Genomic DNA, 20,529 nt, shown 5'->3' on the forward strand with positions numbered 1-20,529 from the left:
CGCATAGAGTCAAGGTGACGGCTTCGTTCGCAGCTACTCGGCGCCTCCTGGCGTAGCTACGTTGGCATCACGGTAAAGGAAGGTTGAAGAAGAAAATCGTGTCTTTTTTTTCATCTTCTTAGGACAATTGGGGATTAAGGTCGATCAGGTAAGGTTAAATTGGATAATGTGGGGTTAGGCTAGGATGTACAAAATATTACGGGATCGATATTTTGAGGTCGAATTTTCATCGGTTTTTTGTCAGATGGTACGTATTGCTCGGTGCTATTTTTGAACAACGATGATCGTTCATGGTTCACTGATGATTGTGTAGAGCCCAAATTCTTTTCTGTTTGGATTGGGCTCTTTCGCTTCGAGCTGCTAAGTACGGGGCTGATCATCTCAACCAAACCTACAACCAACGCGTTTGCCCGAATATGATGTGCGTTACCCGCCGTTGACTGTCGTAGGCTAATCGCAGCGACCAAAACGTACCTTCAGACCAGAGGATCTCTCGCGGCGCACATGCGGACGAGGAGGAGGAGGACGAGAAGAACAAGAACAAGAACAAGAACATCTCGCCAGGGACAAAGGAGCATTAAATCTCTTTTGACTCCTTGACAATCATTCCATCACTGCTTCACGCGTCCTGGTCACAGAAGATGCACGAATATCACGGCAGAGTGGGTTCAGATGAGTTTACCGATTTGTGTGAATTACCGGAGCAGTCGTAGTTTCTCGATACGGCCGTGTTGTGTTGCGTCGTAATTTAAGATTTTCCTATTGATGGGGGTGGGGGGAAGGGCACTTGGGGGGGGGCAGAGGAACCGGTAGAGAGAGAGATTTTAACCATCTTTGCTTGTGGTCGCTCTTTCCTCTTAACTGAGTTAGAATAATCGTCTGGTGTTATGTAGGGTTTCCCCTTGACCCTCCCGTTGCTTTAGGGGTATTTTACGGATGAGCTCGGTTCGACTTCTTGCCCACTACAAGTAGGGAACCACCCGGATAAGCAAGATCCTTCGGCGTTAGCCTCAATAAACCAACATGTACCACTCGGTGCGGAATGGGGAGAATCCTCTCTTTCAGACCTTCACATCTCGTCTTTCTCGTCCTATTTTTCCCACCTGTATTGTCTGTCTGTGCTCTGTTTGTCTGTCTGTCTGTGTCTGCTTTGGATTTTAGTTTTCCCACCGTCTCGTGACCGACATGCTTCTCCTTCACCATGGGCTTCTTTTTCCCACAGTCATTTCTGCTTGATATCATTGTGTATGTATGTGTGTGCGTGCGTGCGTATGTTTACCTGTGTGTGTGTGTGTGTGTGTGTGTGTGTGTGTGTGTGTGTGTGTATTCGTATGTTTGTACATGTGCTTGTGTGCGCACGTCCAGGTGGAACGTGTGTATGTGTGTGTGTGTGCGTGTGAGTGACTCACCATGGTCTTGGATCACGTAATGGATTCGTGATCGACAGCTATTTCCTTCCCGGAAGAGAACTCAGAGCTCATATATGACCGATCTATGGGTAAAGCTGTGGCCTTATTTCAGTCGTGGGTGGGATTCGAACTCGGACCGCCATAGTGTCAGCCGGGAACTCTATCACTGCGCCACGAGTCATACGTGTGTACTTTTGTGTGTGTGGTGCTCCTGCGTAGATATACGAATGTGTGTGTGTGTGTTCGTGTCACCCTGTTTGTGTTTACAGGGTTGATATACTCGAGGTATGTACTCCTTCGTTCGTCACGCTCAGTCTCTTGATCTGACTGCCACCGCCTAATGCATGTCCTTTGCAATCATGTACTTACTCCATTTCCGTTGGCAAGTTGTTACAATCACTATTATTATTTTAACTACCCCTATGTGCAGTTAAGGAGTTGACTACTCTCAGGTTGACTCGAGTGTGTGTGTGTGTGTGTTTTGTTTATTCATTTATGTGTATATACGTGTTCTGCGTCTCGGGGAGTCGCATGTTTTCTTATACATTTGTGAATTCACCTGTATGGTTGTATATGCGCACACGATGGCTTGAAGACGTAATTTGTTGTTATTTGCTCCCCATTTTGAAGGTTTGTGTGTTCGTGACTGTGTGTGTGCGTGTGTGTGTGTTGGCACTGTTTTAGTTCTCGTCAGTATACTGTAGTAAGGGTGAATCCTCACACCATGTGGATCTCTAAAACATTCTTTGATTTAACGTTGTATAATATATTAATTTGTTTGCAAGTTTACTTATCTGGTTATATGTGTTTTTATTTATTTATTTTTACCTATCCAACCTCGTTACGAACTAAAAGGTCACCAGACGACTTAATTTGATATTGAAAATCCTTTAAAATGCTTTATAATCCATTATACCTTGCTGTCCATAGAATATATATATATATATATATATATATATATATATATATATATATATATATTTTTTTTTTTTTTTCTCCGTGTCCCAATTCCAGCATTGTCGCGTTTTTATTCCCGCTGTCCCGCTTTGACGCGTTGATTTCGACCTCGCTCTACACTACGTGAACTTGGGTTCGAATTCATTGGTCTGGTAATGGCAGCCGTAGTACACAGGAACGTTGGTCATTACAACAGTCCTATGTATGGGTCTTCTTTGGCGGCAGTAGTCAGATTGAATATAAAAGAGGATGGGGTTACTCCCGAACGGGACGGGTGGAAGTTTTTTTTTTTTTTTTTTTTTTTTTTCTATTGGGTTGTAAGGTTTCTTTACTTGACTGGAAAAGTAGTCAAGCTGTAACCAATGTACTTTCCATATATATAATATATATATATATATATATATATATATATATAATATATATATATATATATATATATATATATATATATATCGAAGTATGGAAGACAAATGAGTGGAAGGGCGGTGAGCTAAACACAGAGAACTGTTGGAGTTTTTTATTCACTGACGTTCCGTCCTTACCAGGACATTCTGAAAGTACATGATGTACTTACAAACAAACGAACAAACGAAGAACATCCGACAGGAGACCTTTTGGTCCATAACTAGGTCGGATGCTAAGAATAGATAGTTAAACTAAGAAATCTATAAACTAGCAAACCAAACAACTGGCAGGTATTACAGCGTATCGCTTACGTGTCTATCCAAATGAATCTCAAAACTCTGAACCGTTGTATTGCCTCTGCAGGAAGTTTATTTATTTATTTATTTATTTATTTATTTTACCTTGTTTTATTGCATATTTTTTGCCTATCCAACCTCGTTACGAACTAAAAGGTCACCAGTGAATAAAAAACTCCAACTGTTCTCTGTGTTTAGCTCACCGCCCACACACACACACACACACACACACACACACACACACACACACACACACACACACACACACACACACACACACACACACACACACACACACACACACACACACACACACACACACACACACACACACACACACACACACACACACATGATATTGTGTGTGTGTGTGTCTAATGCTCGTATTAAGACAGCAGGGCAGAAGTCGTAGTAATGGATTTAAATTGGATAGGTTTAGGTTTAAGAAGTAAATAGGCAAAAACTGGTTTAGCAACACAGTTGTTAATGAATAGAATAGACTTGGCAACCATGCAGTGAGTGCTGAAACAATTGGTTGTTTTAAGAGAGGATTAGATAAGTTTACGGATAGGGATCGGTGGTAATGGACATGGAACTGCCTAGTGTAGGCTTTATGGTCCTTTGCAGTATCCTTCACTCGAATGTTCTTATGTTCATCTAAGGGCTAATGGAAATTAATTGTAATCTTTTACATATCTACCAATGTTTTCCATAATAAATATGAATAAAGAACGAATAAACTCGTCAGAGAAGCAATACCACGAGATTTTGGCTTGCAGCTCCACATTTGAAATAATGTGGCCTTTCAGGGACCTCAAGGACCACACTGTAGGTCATGTAGGAAAATACCAAAGGTTATGAAAAAAAATTGCTGGGCGTCAACCACAATTGGTAAACATGACGGCTTCGTTTGGGATTGGGCCAACTGAGTTGGATTGCATCCTTTACAGATCGTAATGGACTCCGCCGTCTTGCAGCAGCTAGAGTAGGTACAGAAGACATCACTGTCGTTCGTCAGGGTTATGTTGTAGTTGGCATCGTAGCCGGTAGCAAAGCGTTGCATCGTTTCTTGATCCTTTCGTCGTGGCTTTCTTTTGCCGCGAACTCTTTGCTTGCTTGCTTGAGAGGCCGCGTCTCCTCCACGCGGATCTGTGTTGTCCCCGGTGATAGCCACATGTCTCGGAGTAAGCACAGGATCGAACTATACTGCAAGTCATTTCCTGTCAGTTCCTTGAATGGGATGTGGGTTTAGTATACCGTCGGCGAGCGATAACCAGCGCCTCTATCCTTTAGGACAAAATCGCGCCTAAAAAGGTGGAATTATGGAAATGGTAAAGGGGGACATTAAGGGGTGTGGTGGCACAGAGGGACAGCAAAAGTTTGTTGGAAATAAGTCTCCAGTCATGAAAGAAAGATGCGTGACTCGGATCCATAGGCTTGATACCAAAGTCACTAAAATATTGACACCGTGCAGGGAATAGGATATGTGACGACAAAACAAACTGATTTTATCACCCAAAGTCGACGCCAAACTCACGCCAACAAAAAATAAGAAAGTATGTGTGTGATATATATATATATATATATATATATATATATATATGTGTGTGTGTGTGTGTGTGTGTGTGTGTGTGTAGTAACAGATGCCCGTTCCCCCTTTTAATAAGGGTGGTGGAGACAAAGGTTACATCAACTATCTCAAGTTATATACACGTCTGAGGCACGGAGACAATACGTGTTGTCCACACACACACCAGCCCCTCCCATGTTATACGAGAATAATGTGACTGATCATACTGAAAGAAATAACATAAATACAGTGTGTACTACTACTATGTAATTTGAATTACAAATAAATGGAAAATGCGTATTTTATGTACATACAACGAAAAATGGCACCCGGTTCGCAAGCAGATCGAGTGTGGGTACCCTTCTTTTAATAACGATGCGACCAACCCCTTCAGTAAGAAGTATAGTCCGAATGTGAATAAACTCGTGTAGCCTCAGGGAGAATAAGATCAGGGTTTATATAGCCAAATGGATATAGTACCCTCATCCTTCCTCCACTTACCCCATTCCCCCTCCTTCCCTCTCCCTCCTTCATCCCTTCCCTTCCTCTTGTTCTTATTACGTTTTTATATCTTCCTCCTCCTCCTCCCCCCCTCCTCTATTCTTCCGTCTTACCTTGAACTTTCTGTCCACTGTCGCGAACCGTTCGTCCCATCAAGTCGCACCTGGGCATCTCTCGCACCTGGGCGACGGGTGGGCAAGCAGGCAGGTAGCCGCAGCGGCAGCGGGGATGTCTTCATTTCGTGCGGCCACCCTTCCAGGACCAGGAAGGAACACCTGTTCGAAGAAGAATTAATCCGTAGACAGTCATCAGATTGTACCGCATACGTACATAGCGGACGCTCACAACCCGGGAAGCTCTTTGTTGTCGCTGTTGTTGTTGTTGTTTTATACATTTATTTGTTTATATATTGATTTATTTGTTTATGCATTCATTTTGTTGTTATTTGTCGCTTCCATTTCTTCATATTTTCCTCCTTTTCTTTCTTCCTCTTCTTCGTCCTCTTCCCTATCTTCTTCCTCCTTCCTGTAGGACTAGTGAAAAATAAAATTACAAGAGAGTGCCTCGATCCCTAAATAATATGCCTCTATAAATGTGTGTTATGGACATTCCAAGTGCGACAGCCCGTTGACCAAGTTAATTGCCGGGAAATAATCCGCCAGTCAAGTTGAGGTCAAACGAGGTCAGTTCCGGTATGATCAGTGGACCTTTCTTAAGTAATGTCTGCTCCTTGAGTCGCTGGCACCTCTCGTCCCTCCCACCCCTTCCGTCTCGTAGTCTTTCAACACTTTCTCTTCATTTTCGTTGTTTTCCGCTTCTTCGACTAGACGCTTCTGCCGAGGAGGCATGCAAACCTAACCCTCGTCTTCAGCCTGTCGTTCTTGTGTGGGAAATATCTTCATTCCATTTTTTCATGCACGGGTTCCTCTCTTTCTCCTTCCCTTTTCTTCCCTCCCTTCCCCCATGTTCTATACTTCCCCTTGACTAAACCTTTTAACCTCTTCTCTCTCCTACACCTCCTCTTCTCCTCCTCTTCCTACTCCTCTCTTTTTCCTGCCATCGTTGTTTCCTCTCCTCACCACCCCAACGTCCCTTACTCTTACCCTTTTCCCTTCCCCTCCTCTTCCTTCCATTTCCCAGTTTCCTTTCCTTTCCTTCGTCATCACTTTCCCATCTCCTTCCTCTACCCTTTTCCTTTTCCCCACTTCCTACCCTCCCCCGCCTCCTCCTCCATCCCTTCCTCCTCTTGTGTCTCCTCCTTCATCTCTTCCCCCTCCTCATCCCATCCCCCCCATCCCATCCCCCCATCCCATCCCCCCCTTATTCTCATACCTTGACTCCACTTCCTCTTTAACCTACCCTTTCCCCCTTCTCTCCCCCTTCGCCTCGTATTTCTCCTTTCCTCTCTCCTCCTACCCTCGACATGGATCTTGCTCGCCGCCTCACCTTCCAGGTGCTCGTCGTTGATATTGTCGACCGAACCTCTTCCTTCCCAGGTGACGTAGGAGAAGCCGCCGTTTCAGCCCCTGGTGACCGCTTGTGTCTCAACGCCTTGCCCTCCTCATGGTCACGCCCAACAAATTTAATAGTTTCCTTTTCGAGGACTTTCTTTACTTCCTCCAGCGTTCCTCTTCCTTCCCATCTCCATTATTTTCCGTTTCTTATTCACCTTCATTTTCTCTATTTTCCTCTATTCCTCTTGCTCATCTTCATCATTTTCCTCTCCTCAATTTCCCTATTTTGTCTTCCTCTTCATTTTCCTAGTTTTCCCCCCTACTTATCTTTTATATTTACTGTAAACTCTTTCTCCTCTTCCCACTCTTCCTCATTCGCCGCCACCGTCGCTTTCTCTCGCCCCGCCCCGCCCCGCCCCGTCCCGTCCCCAACGGCGCGGGTGCGCATCGCTCGTCTCTTACTGCCGCATTGAACTCTCTCTCTCTCTCTTTCTCTCTCTCTCTCTCTCTCTCTCCTCTCTATCCCATCCCCTCCCTCCCACCCCCTCTCCTCTCCCACTTCCTTCTCCCTCCTCCTCCTCCTCCTTCCTCCTCCCCTTCCTCCCTCACTCTTCCCTTCCCCTCCTCTCCCCTTCCCTCTCCTCTCCTTCCTTCTCTTCTCTCTTTGTCTCTCCCTCTCCCTCTTGCCCTTCTCTCTCTCTCTCTCTCTCTCTCTCTCTCTCTCTCTCTCTCTGTATATATATATATATATATATATATATATATATATATATATATATGTATATATATCCCTTCTCCCCATCTCTCTCTCTCTCTCTCTCTCTCTCTCTCTCTCTCTCTCTCTCTCCCTCTCTCTCTCTCCCTCTCTCTCTCTCTCCATCTCTCTTTCTCTCTGTCTCTCTGCTTTCTTTTACGTGAACTGCAACGGTTTACCCCTGAACGGGTCCCAGTGCCTCGTCGAGGAAGGGTCCTGGGGAAGGTCAGCTGCGGTGTACTTATACTCGTGGACACTAAACAGCAACTCCGGTAACTGTTCAGTGGTTCTCCCGGAGGAGGGGGCGGGGGCGCGGGAGGCATGCCTCAGGGTGCGTTCCCACGAAGAGGCCGTGAGTTGACGTTTGTCATTTTCGTGAGACTTGTAAGAGGACGTCGTTGCGGGTCGTTCACTTTTAGCCCTGACGGTCCAGGGTTATACCTCCCTTCCGGTCAGAGTCCTTACCTCAGATTAATGAAAGAGTTTGGCGTGGGAAAATGATCAAATACCTTTGTGATAGATACTGTCGTTGCGAAGAAGCTTCAGTGCTGCTGGAGTGTTTGTTGCGTGCTGGTCGAGTGTTACTTCGTAAGTACGGCACAAGTGTTGCATGACTGGTACTCGAATGCAGCCGCTTGGGCAACCTGAGCTCGCACTACATTTGTTGGGTCCTTGTCCTCAAGGTGTTGGCCGTTGCGTCCCCTGAGGTTGCCTGCCAGGCAAAGACGGCGACGGGGGAGGGATAGGTCATGCCTGCAGGGTCAGTCACAAGCAGTCAGGCGAACGGGCAAGGAGCCAACCAACCAACCAGTCAGCGTTGCTTCTTTTGGTTACCCGCTATCAACGCATACTGGGTCTGCTGCAAGCAAGGAGGCAAGCGAGCGATGAAGCAGGCAGGCAGACAGGCAGATAAGGGAGTAAGCAGGCAAGCAAGCAAGGAATTATTTGTTTTGATTTCCGGTTATCGACGCTGGCATGGTCCTTCAGCGAATAACGAGTAAATAAACAAACAAACATTCACACAACAAACCGACCAATCAACTAACCACCCAGGCAACTAACCAACTAGCTGAGTGAGCAAACAAACAAGCCAACAGGCAAACAGACAGGGGATCATGTGGGCTTCTTTCTTTGGTCAAGACCCATCGCCGCCCGCCTGCACGCTTCTGCTTTCTACACTTCTTTCCCTTGCCCTCATTCTTTCTTTCCTTACATTCTTCCTTCCATCCCTCCTATAAACCCTTCTTCAGTCCTTCCTTTCTTCCTTATTTTTTTCTTTCCTCCTTTCTTATCTTCCCCTTCCTTATCTTCACCCCTTCTGTCCCCTCCCACAATTCTTAAAACCTTTCTTTCATCGTTCCTCCTCCATCGTTCCTACGGTCTTAGAACCCCTTTACTCTTCCTCGCGTTCAGGTCTCTCTCTTTCTCTCCCTCTCCCCCCCTCTCTCTCTCTCTCTCTCCCTCTCTCTCTCTCCCTCTCTCTCTCTCCCTCTCCCTCTCTCTCTCTCTCCCTCTCTCTCTCTCTCCCTCTCTCTCTCTCTCCCCCCTCTCTCTCTCCCCCCCTCTCTCTCTCTCTCTCTCTCTCTCTCTCTCTCTCTCTCTCTCTCTCTCTCTCTCTCTCTCTCTCTCTCTCTCTCTCCCCTCTCTCTCCCTCTCTCTCTCTCTCTCTCTCTCTCTCTCTCTCTCTCTCTCTCTCTCTCCCCCCCCCGCTCCCTCCCTCTCCCCCTCTCTCTCTCTCTCTCTCTCTCTCTCTCTCTCTCTCTCTATGTATCTATCTCTTTCACTCTCTCTTCCACACACGCACGCGCACACCTACACCTACACCTACACCTACACCTACCTACCTTCCCGTTTCAAACTGTATCATTTTTTACGTGTCCCGTCGCATGCGTCACCTTTTTCCTCGCTGTACCCGCTCCTTTGCACCAGGAACCCTCCTCCAACCATCCCCACCTTCAACGTACCTCATATCTTCTCCTAATCTCCCCACCTGTAGTTTTTCTTTTCCACTTGTAGGCCTTTTCGCCTCCACATTTCTCCATCTTTCTTCACTTTCTTCTACCTGCAACTCTCTTGATTCACCTTCAAAATCTTCTTTCACTTTGTGGACTCGCCCCATCTCTCCTGATCTCCTCCAATACCGCCACAATTATGAGCACCACCACCATCACCTCTATCATTAATTCCACCACCAATATCAACCATACCACCACTGCCGCTACACTACTGCTAACACGACCGCAGTCACCAAAACCTGTCTTTTGGAGTTAATTCCCGGAATACGTAAAGAAGCCAAGGCCGCAGTCGTCGTGGAAGCCACATCCGCCACCACTGCGGTAGTTCGCCGACGGACGCCTCCGAGGGTATTAACCCGAAGGAAGAGCCTTGCCGGGTCTTCCTGCATGGGGAAATTTAATACCGAAGTATGATGGCTTCACCGGGTCTAGGTCACCCTCACCCTTGAAGGAGACAGTTGTGAGACAAGCTGAATAAATTCCTGAAGGCTGTTATCCTTTATGAAGAGTTGGAACCCAGTGGTGATCATATAGGTACTCGTTTTAAGATGTATTTTCAGAATTTTTAATGTCAGGGGATTATTAGGGATTTTTGTCATTGTCGCGTATATCTTAAAAAATAATTCATGGAAAAGTAGTTCCAGCTACTAAATTGTAAATACTTTAATTTATTCAGAAATGGTCCTTTGGGGAAATAGTTTCAGGAACCGACCCAGAAAAAGCTTTATTTATTACACAGAATTAATATATATATATATATATATATATATATATATATATATATATATATATATAATGCATGTTCATGTGCTTGCGTTCGTGTATTTTTCATAACTTGATTGGCTTTTATGCTAAAGGAGACTTCAATATATTTGAGGTGCATTGGGATTGGGCACAGAACCAAGTATGATGGTAACCATTGAGTAAACCCTTTCGTTATGGCTACACTCAATTCAGACTTCATTCTGGTTAATGCTAGTCGATTGTACTCAGCTGTGTTGGGCGGAGGGGGGTGCGGAGAATCGGGACAAATGAGGGTTCCAGTCGATGGGGTCCCCCTGCACGAACCCATTCTGCCCCCTCAACATAAAGTCGTTTAGCATTAGAATAAAGCCTGTAGATAACGTCACTTAGGCACCGCTATAGCAAAAGAGGAGCACCACGGAGATGAATGAAATGGCCTGTTGGCAACCGGAATAAAAGTAGGGGCCATCACCCGGTACAGAAGCGAAATGGTCTCAAGATAGGAAGCGGAATGGGAGGAGAGGTGGCGGTGATCGGCCGCACGAGTTGGTTCAGGGCGTGGTGATGGGGAGAAGGATGGGGGTCAAGGGGAAACGAGGAGAGGGAGGGAGGGAGGGTGGATGGGGAGAAATGAATGAGCGGTTGCGTGGGGTACTTCAGGTAAGCAGGAGGGAGGAGTTGAGGTTGGGTGCTTTCGAATGGGAGTTGCAGGGCTGCCCGCTTGGAGGGAGCAGGATAGGGAGGGAGGAGGGTTTATGGAGTGGAGGAAGGTGGTCGTGGGAGTCTGAGAGAAGTGGGCGACTTAGGTGGGGGAGAAGTTGGGGGGGGCGTTCTTGGAAAGGAAATTTGAGCAACTCTTCACTGCTCTTGTGTGGTTGCGATAGCCGAGGATGGAGTCATGGCTTGATTTTTTTTTAAGCTGGCTTGGGTTGGCTTGATGTGTAGGTAGCATTTTTTTTTTTGCGGGGCGGAGGGTCGGAGTTTAGTTTAAGACGGACCAGGTGGTGATGAAGAGAGGTGTAGGGATTTGAATGCCTAGGAAGTGTTTAATGTGTATGGAATGCAAAGCTCGTGTGAGAGGGAGGAGGGACGGGAGGGAAGCCGGAGCCGGTCAGAGAGTTGACGAAATCCCCATGACTGGAATGTAAGGCGTTTGAGGCACGCTTGGCCTCAAGTTTGAGGTTACGCTCACCCAGGATGGCTTGGTGGGATTCTTAAGCCCTTCCCTATACTGGTCTTCTCTGAGCTGAATATGACCATGTGGTGTCAACTAGAAAATAGAAGTTCGAGTTTGATTATGTGTTCAACATGAGGAGAAGAGTAGAAACCAGACGGAAGATTAGGAGACTTCTGGTGATGTATTTGGTGGTAAAAGGATTTTTGAGTATGTAGATGGAGGAGTAGGAGTTTGAGTTTATGGTACATGTTAAAAAAAAAAAGGAGAGAAAAAAAGACACGTAGAGGGCTTCTCCGGAAAAATAAGAACGAAGAGTACATCAGTTCGAAGATTGATGTCGTTGCAGGGGGCGTGGGATGGAGAACTTTGAAGTGGGAGTAAGGCTGTGGAGTGAGCGTGTGGAGGATGACGAGGAGTGGGTGTCTGGACCCGGTGGAGTATGAGTGGAGGTGAAGGAGGGTTGAGTTCTGAGGGGGGGAAGTTCAGTGCAGAGTTGGAGAAGTTTGGGTTAATAAAATCACCTGACGGTCGCTAGAATGAAAATATAATAAAGTGGAGCAAAGATATTTATCGGGATAGGTTTAGTCTTTCTACTGTGGAGGCGTTTCCTTTAGGTGAATAAATATTGCTTGGCGGCAGCTAGGATATTAACGAGAGCGCAGCGAATTATACGCACTCTTCCATCTGGATAAGCCTTTAAGGACCATAGGCCTCTCTATGCTGAATCAAATCGTCTGATTTTATGAAGAACCTGGACAAAATCATTCATGAACCCCTTCATCACAACTACAAATTAGGAGTTGTGCCCTCCCCCTCTCTCCCTCCCTTTCTCCCTCCCTTCCTTCCTGTCGAGTCCGTTTCCGAGTTGAAGAGAATATAATTGTCTTGCGTCGTTCGGAATAAAAACTTTAAAGTATGGCACCAAATGGAAGGGGTTGAGGAGGAGATAGATATGGAGAGACGAGAGGGTTGGAGGCCATTGTTGGACGGGTCGACTTGCCGGCTCACCCCACCGGCCATCTTGTGCCTGCTGACTTGCTTGCTTGCTTGCTGGTTGTGGTCTGGCATTTCCAGTCGGGTCGTGAGGGTGTCTGTGTGTGCGTTCTTCTACACAGTGTCGTTCAGCAGGTTGGTTCCGAGGATACTTAGCACGGCGTGGGTCTCCGTTCGAGTCCAACTGTCACATGTGATTTGTGCATACCCCCGGAAATGCAGAAGACAGAGGAGATCGCCGACGTTAATCGTCTTCTAGCGTGAGCTCAACTCTCCCCCGGGATGTGTGTACGCCTTTTGGGGAACTGAAGCGTGTGTGTGTAGCGGAGGAGGGGGGGAGGCCGAGGCAGGCTTGATGTGGAGACGATGAATTGGCTATGAAACAGTTGGGGATAGAGAGGATCCCTTCAGCTGAGTAAAATCGCCCAGTGCTTGACAGGATAACGCTCGACAATACTCCAATGTGTTACTCTGAGCTAGATACCATCGTCCAGTGATAGCCAGAATAAAATTGCAAAGTGCGACGACTCAATGAGTTAATCGAGGTAATCTGTAACAGAAGCGCCCGGCGATAGCAAAAATAAAACTTCACCGCAACATTACTCTTCAGTCGGGGTCCGCTTTCCGTGTGCAGTTTTAACTGGCAGTTCTTCATGAACAGGTGGCTTAAACAGGTGTAATTGCGAGTGCAGTGGGACCGTTATACAGTCATTTCCGAGGTTTCAGGCCGCCTGTTCAGGCATAACTGTCAGATCACTCCTTTGGTAATGCGACGACGCCCTTACCAGATACAGTATATATTTTATATATTTTTATTTTTTATTTGTTTATACGTTTTTTCACTAATGGGCTTCCCCCCCCCGGCCCCACTCCCACCACAAGAAGGGGTTAAGAATGTATGTGAAGGGAGCTGAGTGGGTCCCCTTTACCACCGGAATGAGGCCCCTGTCGACAGGAAAGTGTTTAAGTCAGAACGAGGTTGAGTGAAAAAGTACACAAATGAAAAATAGTTAGATAGGTGAATAAATAGATAAATGAATAAATAAAAAGTTAAAAATAAATATATATATAGATACAAATGAATATATAAGTAAATGAAAATGAACAAATAGGCAAGCACACAAACAGGTAAGGAATCGAGAATACAATTTCGTTAATGGATGGACATTACAGTATATTGTCCAAATGTTTATCTAATTAAATTTTATAAAACTTGGAGTTGGGAGATAGAGTGGATGAGAGAATATTGGGATGGTTTGGACACATGGAAAGAATGAGTAAAGAAAGACTAATAAAAGAGGTGTGGAAGGAGTGAACATGATGGGGGCGACCTAGGATGAGAATGATGAATGGGGTGAAAAGGGCTTTGGTGGAGAGGGTAATGTCTGTTGAGGAAGGACGGGAGAGGACAGAAGACAGGGGTGAATGGAGAATGGTTGTATATGGATGATGATGTGATGCATGAATGGGTGGGGGATGGGGGGTGAGGTAGTATGTGTGAGAAAAATTTGACGCAGCCCGAAGGGATTTCTCCCCGTCTTCTCCATTTCTGCATGGGATGGAGAGGGGGGTCGCCGATTTAATGAAGCGGCCTTGCTGTGGATGTACTGCGTCTTGTGGCACTGCTTCTGACACAGGGCAGTGGACAAGATGCAGGGATGACCCGTCATCCAGGAGGTGCCAAGGTAAGAGGGAAGGGGGTGGAGGGGAGTGGAGTGTGATAGGGATGGAATGGGTGGGAATGGTTTTTATGCCTTTTTCTTATTGGCTACCTCCCTTATAAGGGGGAAAAAGCCTTTGGTATATGTAGGAACTGTAATACTAGACATCGCTTTATTGGGAAGATTATTCCATGCGCGCGCGTGTGTGTGTGTTTGTGTGTGTTCGTTTGGAAAGATGCATGTCACCGCATACCAACGCATACCTTGTAATTTTTTTTTTGTTTTCTCCTCTCTCTCTTTAGAGAGATCTGTTTTTATGAAGGAAGTTATTTTCATTTAAAAAATGTTGTTCAGACCAATAATAATAGCCAGAGTGCTTATGGCTAAATACAAAACATTTGATACGAAGGGTTAGGTCACTTTTTACGAGAAGAAAAAGAAAATCAGCAAAATAGCAGGTGGGTATAAACAAGCTGTTTCACTAATTTCAAGCCTTGTAATCATATATAAACAGTATTTTAAACAATAGACAAAAATGACGTGCATTGGTGTGTCGTGGCACGTGCCTCTTAAGGAGTTCGTTGTAGCGACGTGTCGGTCGTGGCTGATGTTGAAGGAAGAGGTCCTGTTTGACTGGTAGGCTGGAGAGGCGGCGTCGGAGGCAGCGGTCCTACCAGTGCATCCCGTCCGGGCGACACTCCGAGATCAGCCGCTGTGGAGCGTGTGTACGCCCCTCCAAACTCATCGTCGCACTCGTAGTAATCCGTTTCGAACCCTTTACGACGGTGACCCGAATAAGAGTGGTCTTGATCCGGAACAAGAAGAACCGTTGGGATGCGTGCCGTAGTGTGTGTGTGTGTGCGCGCGCGTGTGTGTGTGTGTTCGTGTGTTCGTGTATGGAATTCGCTGCCGGGTGCTCCAGCGACGCTCGCCGATTTTCCGTACTTCGCGACGTATGCTCCATGTGCATACGTAAGAGTCAAACGCACCTTTTTTGCATCGTCGTCGTCGGTGTTGAATGATGTGGTTTCGAGACCGCGATGGTACGGCGGGGGCTGGAAAGTTGCTGACTTCGCCACGAGCCATCCCACCGCAACAGCAACAATATCAACAACAACAACAACAGGAACAAGAACAGCAGCAGCAGCAGAAGCCTGGAGTCCAGCTTTCTTAGTCAGGTCCTAGCTGTTACCACTCGCGCATCTCTTCCGTGGGTCGGCGCATGCGTGTGTTCAAAGGCTTCCACGAAAGCGTGTGGTTGTGTGCTTTTCAATGTCACGTAGTGTTGTAGTGAGGTTCCTGATTCCCTGTGTCTGGGATAAAGAAGGGCCGTTCCTGCAGAGGCATTGTCGTAGGTGGTGTGTTCGAGCGACTTCCAAAGAAAGCCGACCATCCGCATTATAGACCATGCATATGTGTTCGTATCTCTTTGTGGGATTGCTTGGTGAAATTGTCGATCGTGTGACCAGCCGTCGTAGTCTTGACGGTGACAACGACATCGTGTGAACAACTGAAGACGTGTAAACAAAATGGGAAAGGCTGTGCCCAGCCCCGGCCTCCCGAGGGTTCTTGACCTCGGATGTGTCCAGCCAAGTTTGTTGCGGGCCTCGCACGGACTGCCAGCAGCCAGGGATACGGGTTGTATGCAACAAGGAATGCGGGTTCACTGCTGTGCAGTGTCACCTGTGAGCGTTGCAAGACAGAAATAGCCATATGTGCTGGTAACGGTTTATGTAAATTCTTATTTTGCGGCGTTGAGTAACCTCTGGTTCCGACTATGTTTACTTTTGCGAAAATGCAATCGCTTCAGAGAGAACTGCCACCGAAGTGAATAAAGTGAATTAGGTGTGCTGTCATTCCTTCATTACCGAAAGAGTATCGCGATCATTAATGAAATAGTCTGGCGGCAGCCGTGGTGGTAGGAAAAGTACCACAAGTCATGGGAGGGGATGTAATTGGCATTGCACCTCGCATGTGTGTGTGTGTATGTGTGCGCGCGCGCGTGTGTATGAGTACGTGTGTGATCTGTGTGCGTGTGCTTACCCTTGTGTTTATTTTGTGCATTAAGATTTATATTGCATATTTGTATAAATGAATACAAGCCTATTCATGCGCGCTCGCGCTCACATACGCACGCGCGCGCACACACACACACACACACACCTCGGTGGCGCAGTTGGTAGAGCACTGAACTGCCACGCTAGTGGCCTGGAGTTCCTGGTTCGAATCCTGCCCAGGGCCGCCGAAATTATTTCGGTACCGCTGCGCTTCGGGTCGTTACTCTGATTCTCGTGGGCGGGGAGTTGTGTGTGTGTGTGCAAGGTCATATCATTACCCATAGATCGGACCTACGAGCTCTGAGCTCTCTTCCAGGAGGGAAATAGCTGTTGATCACGAGTCCAGCACGTGATCCAAAGACCAAGTGAATACACACACACACACACACACACACACACACACACACACACACACACACACACACGTCTTGCTGGTGTAGTGGTTAGTGCCACTGTTCTTCATTTTGAGGTATCAAGATTACGTAGTGTTCTAGCGTGAACTCTGCACTACCCCAAGCTGTTATTATCCCTCTTAAGTGTGTGGGTGTGTTGTGTATATAAGATCACAGCATTACCCCTAGATCAGATGCGCTCATGACTCAGCCCGGATGGTAATATTTGTAATTGTCAATCACATGATCAAAGACCATGGTGAAGAATTCGCGCGCGCGCGTACACACACACACACACACACAGACGCACGCACAGGCTTGACGGCGCAGTGGTAGCGTTCGCAACCGCTACTCCAGCGGTCCGAGTTCGAATCCCGCCCAGGACTGAAATAGTTTCTGTATCGTTGTACTACCAGTCATTACACCAACTCTCGTGGACGGGGAGTTTTGTGCGTGTGTGTGTGTGTGTGTAATATAACAGCATTACCCAGAGATCGGTCTTGTATGAGCGCTGAGCTCTCTTTCGGGAGAGGAATACCTGTCGATCACGAGACCAACATGTGATTCAAGACCATGGTGTATAACACGTATATGCACACCCACATTCACACGCAGGCACGCGCACACACGCGCATACCCACACCCGCACACTCTACCCCCACACCCACATCTACATACACATGCCGGCACACACGCACGTATACACACACACACGCGCATACCCACACACACTATATATATATATATATATATATATATATATATATATATATATATATATATATATATATATGTGTGTGTGTGTGTGCGTGTGTGCGCGCGCGCGCGTAGAAAGAGGGAGTTTGCTGCTGAGGGGGTGCCAAGGAGACGAATGAAATAACTTTGTTGCACCACCGAATTCAATAAAGTAATTTTGCATGTGCCAAGACGGAAGAGTTAAAGGCGAAGGCTGCGCAACAGGTTAATGGAGACGCGGGGCTTATGTAAAAGACCTCAGTGGGGCAGCCACGTAACGGGAAGGGCGAGTCTGTGGATGCAGGGGTCCCACTATCCCTGGAAGTGACGTACGTGCGTGTCTGTGTGCGTGTGTTTGTGCGTGAAGGAGATAGAATGTCTACGTTTGAGTCTATGTGTGTTTTTGTGGGTGCAAGAGAGATATAGAATGTATACGTGTGTTTGTGTGTGTGTGCGCGTGTATGTTCATGCATATATGTGTATGTGATAGTGTATGCATGCATGCATTGTGTGTGTGATAGTGTATGCATGTATTTGTACGTGTGTAGTGTGTGTAGTGTGTATGCATATGTGAGGGGGATAAATAGAAGGTAAATGAACACTGAATAAGACCGTAGTTGAATGAAATTTTGTGGTGTTTGCTAGACCAGAGTTCATAGGTATTGCCATTTTGTGTCTGTTCAGGTATCGAAACTTGGATTGGAATTTTCCCCTTGGAGAGTGAAGTCTTGTGGCGTGAACCAGAATAAGACTGTGAGAGGTGAAGGAACTCTTTTATAGGGAGGAGGCACAAAGTCGGAAACTGTAGAAGGTTTCTAGAGGATGGAGGGAAAGAAAGGAAGCCAGGAAGAGAGCCAGGGAGGGACCAGGGAGGGCGGCGCAAAGGAGGAGAAGAAAGGGAAGATGAAAAGGAGAAAATGGGAGGCGACGACGGTAGTAAGGAAGGTAGATGGGTTCAAGTTGTCTTGCTCGAGGAGGCAGGAAGAGGCATGCCATGGAGGTAGACGATGCCTTGGAAGCTGGCTGTAACGAGACGGAGATGATTTGAAGCTGGGAAGCAGCGATGCGGATCGTGGGCTTTTGCAAGTGTGACTGGGGAGCGGAAGAAGAGAAGGAAAGGTTGGAGGAGCATGAGAAGGATTATCGTCATTATTGTTATTATTATTTTCACTTATTTTTTTATCTTTTATTTTTATTATTATTTTCATTGTCCGTTTTGTTGGTACGATTGCCATCATTCTTGTGATGGATACATTTTCCATGTCTTAAGGGATTATTTTTCTCTAAGTCTTTCCTTGGCTCCTTATCCACGGGGAATCGGCAGTGGAAGAAATTTCAAGGACGATTAAGTTTTCCTTATATGTCATTGGCAGTAGGAAGGACTCGAACCCATGACTGCAGGAACACTGTGACTGAGCACATTAGTGTATTTGGGGAATGGCGCAAACAATATCCATGTCTTTTGTATGTATTCACCTTGGTCTTTGGATCACGTGCTGGACTCGTGATCGACAGCTATTTCCTTCTCGGAAGAGAGCTCAGAGCTCGTATGACCGATGTATGGGTAATGCTGTGACCTTACACGCACCCCCCCCCCAACTCCCCGCCCACGAGAGTTGGAGTAACGACTCGAAGCGCAGCGATACTGAAATTATTTCAGCCCTGGGCAGGATTCGAACCCAGATCGCCGTTGTGACAGTCTGGGACTCTACCAACCGCGCCACCGAGTCGTGTAGGTCTGTGTGTGTGTGTGTGTGTGTGTGTGTGTGTGTGTGTGTTACCGTAAATTTTATGCAGCCCTTACTTCTCGTGACGTCATGTGCTTTCTTTCCAAAGTGAACTGACCTGTTCTTGTTTGGTCAGGTAGATTTACGGGTTAACCTCTGGTTAGATTGTTCTCGCAGGTTGGCGTGTAGATGCACCCTAGCTTGCGTGCGTACGGCGGGTCATGGTTACTGTTGTTGTTGTTACTGCTGCTGTTCTTGTTTTCTTTGCTGCATGGTTAAGGGTGTAGTCTAATTTGGATTAGCTTTTCCATAGATATAATTTTTATATCGAGCTTCTGGTCGTCCTTTTTAAGTGAAACTTAATCGGTATGTCTCACGACATGCTTGCGTCACCTTCCATGTGGGGGGAGGAAGAAGAAGAAGAAAAAAAAAGTGGCTGCAGGCCAGGCCCCGCCCTGGAGGTGGGATAGGCCGGTAAGTGTGCGAGTACGAGAGGAATAGCTTTACCGGTGGGTGCGAGGGGCAGCGTGTTGGGCCCAGGTTATCGTGGCCCTCGAGGATGTAGTGGGAGTTATAGGCTGGGAAGGGTCACCTTGGAAGAGGAGAAGAGGGAGGAGCAGGAGGAAGGTCGGTACGTAGGTGGGTAGGTATGTTGATTGGTTGTGTCGAAGGCAGGGTAATGGGGACTTGGGATGGAATGGGCCGGTCTTCTCTTGTACAACATCCTAAGAACCACTTTATCACAGAATAAAATCGTCAGGGGTCTGCTAACTACCACAAGTTACCGTCTTGTGACCCAACTTGTGGAGCTGTGTAGACCCTCCGGAGACCCTAGGTTGAGAACCACTGGTTTGACTTCGTGGCACCTGCCGGATCTCTGTTTAGACAGTTGTCACACAGACGGGGCCTCGACAGACAGTGTCAGACTTCGACATGGCGAACCCCGAAGTTATTTAAAGTTCGGAAGTCCTATGTTGAAAAAATAAGACCTTAAACAGGAGAATTTGGTGTAAAATATAACTTAAAAATTGCACATGAAGCCAGTCAAAAATTACACGTGAAACTTTGTTACACATCACTTTTTTCTAAAGTACAGTACATATAGCACGATACAATAAAACTTCAAAACAGCATGAAAAAGCTTGTTTAGCTTGTGCCTAAATTAGGCATCCCTAGTGAAGTAACCTTATAAGAAGTGGAGAAACTTACCTATTAAAAATTAAAAGGCTTTGCTGCTTTGTGGTCATGCATAGGATGCGAACAACGAGAGCGACTCCCAGCATTTTTTATTATTATTATTATTATTATTTTTCTTTTTCGTGGCTGGCGAAGTGGCCCCGGGAAAAGGCAAGAAGTTAGCACGAGTATTTTGCACCTTGGGATCGAGAACTTTATCTCAAGAATGTGAGAGAGAGAGTGCACGTTTAGTGAGTTTGAATTTTTTTTATTTGAATAGTGCGTAGGCTTAGGGTAGCCTTTCTCAAATATTCATTTATATGTTCATTTTATATTTCCTTGTTTTTATTCATTCCAATTATATTTGCTTATTCGTGTACTTTCAACGTGTTCCGTTTTGTTTTATTTATTAATTCGTTTATTTATTTTCTTATTCTGAAAATCGAGTTGCCTCGGTGCTTGGACTTTCAGTACTTTCACATTCAGGTTGGAAAGAATGGCCGTAA

General features: G+C 46.3%; 1 protein-coding gene across 1 annotated transcript in view; it reads left to right on the forward strand.

Annotated features, from left to right (window-relative positions):
* The window catches only part of Wdr62 (WD repeat domain 62), a gene marked incomplete in the record, with an annotated part of 218,769 nt that overhangs the window by 99,650 nt on the left and 98,590 nt on the right, over positions 1–20,529 (forward strand).

This window comes from Oratosquilla oratoria, chromosome 4 (assembly GCF_046742065.1).
Source record: "Oratosquilla oratoria isolate Oo_2021 chromosome 4, ASM4674206v1, whole genome shotgun sequence".
Lineage (NCBI taxonomy): Eukaryota > Metazoa > Arthropoda > Malacostraca > Stomatopoda > Squillidae > Oratosquilla > Oratosquilla oratoria.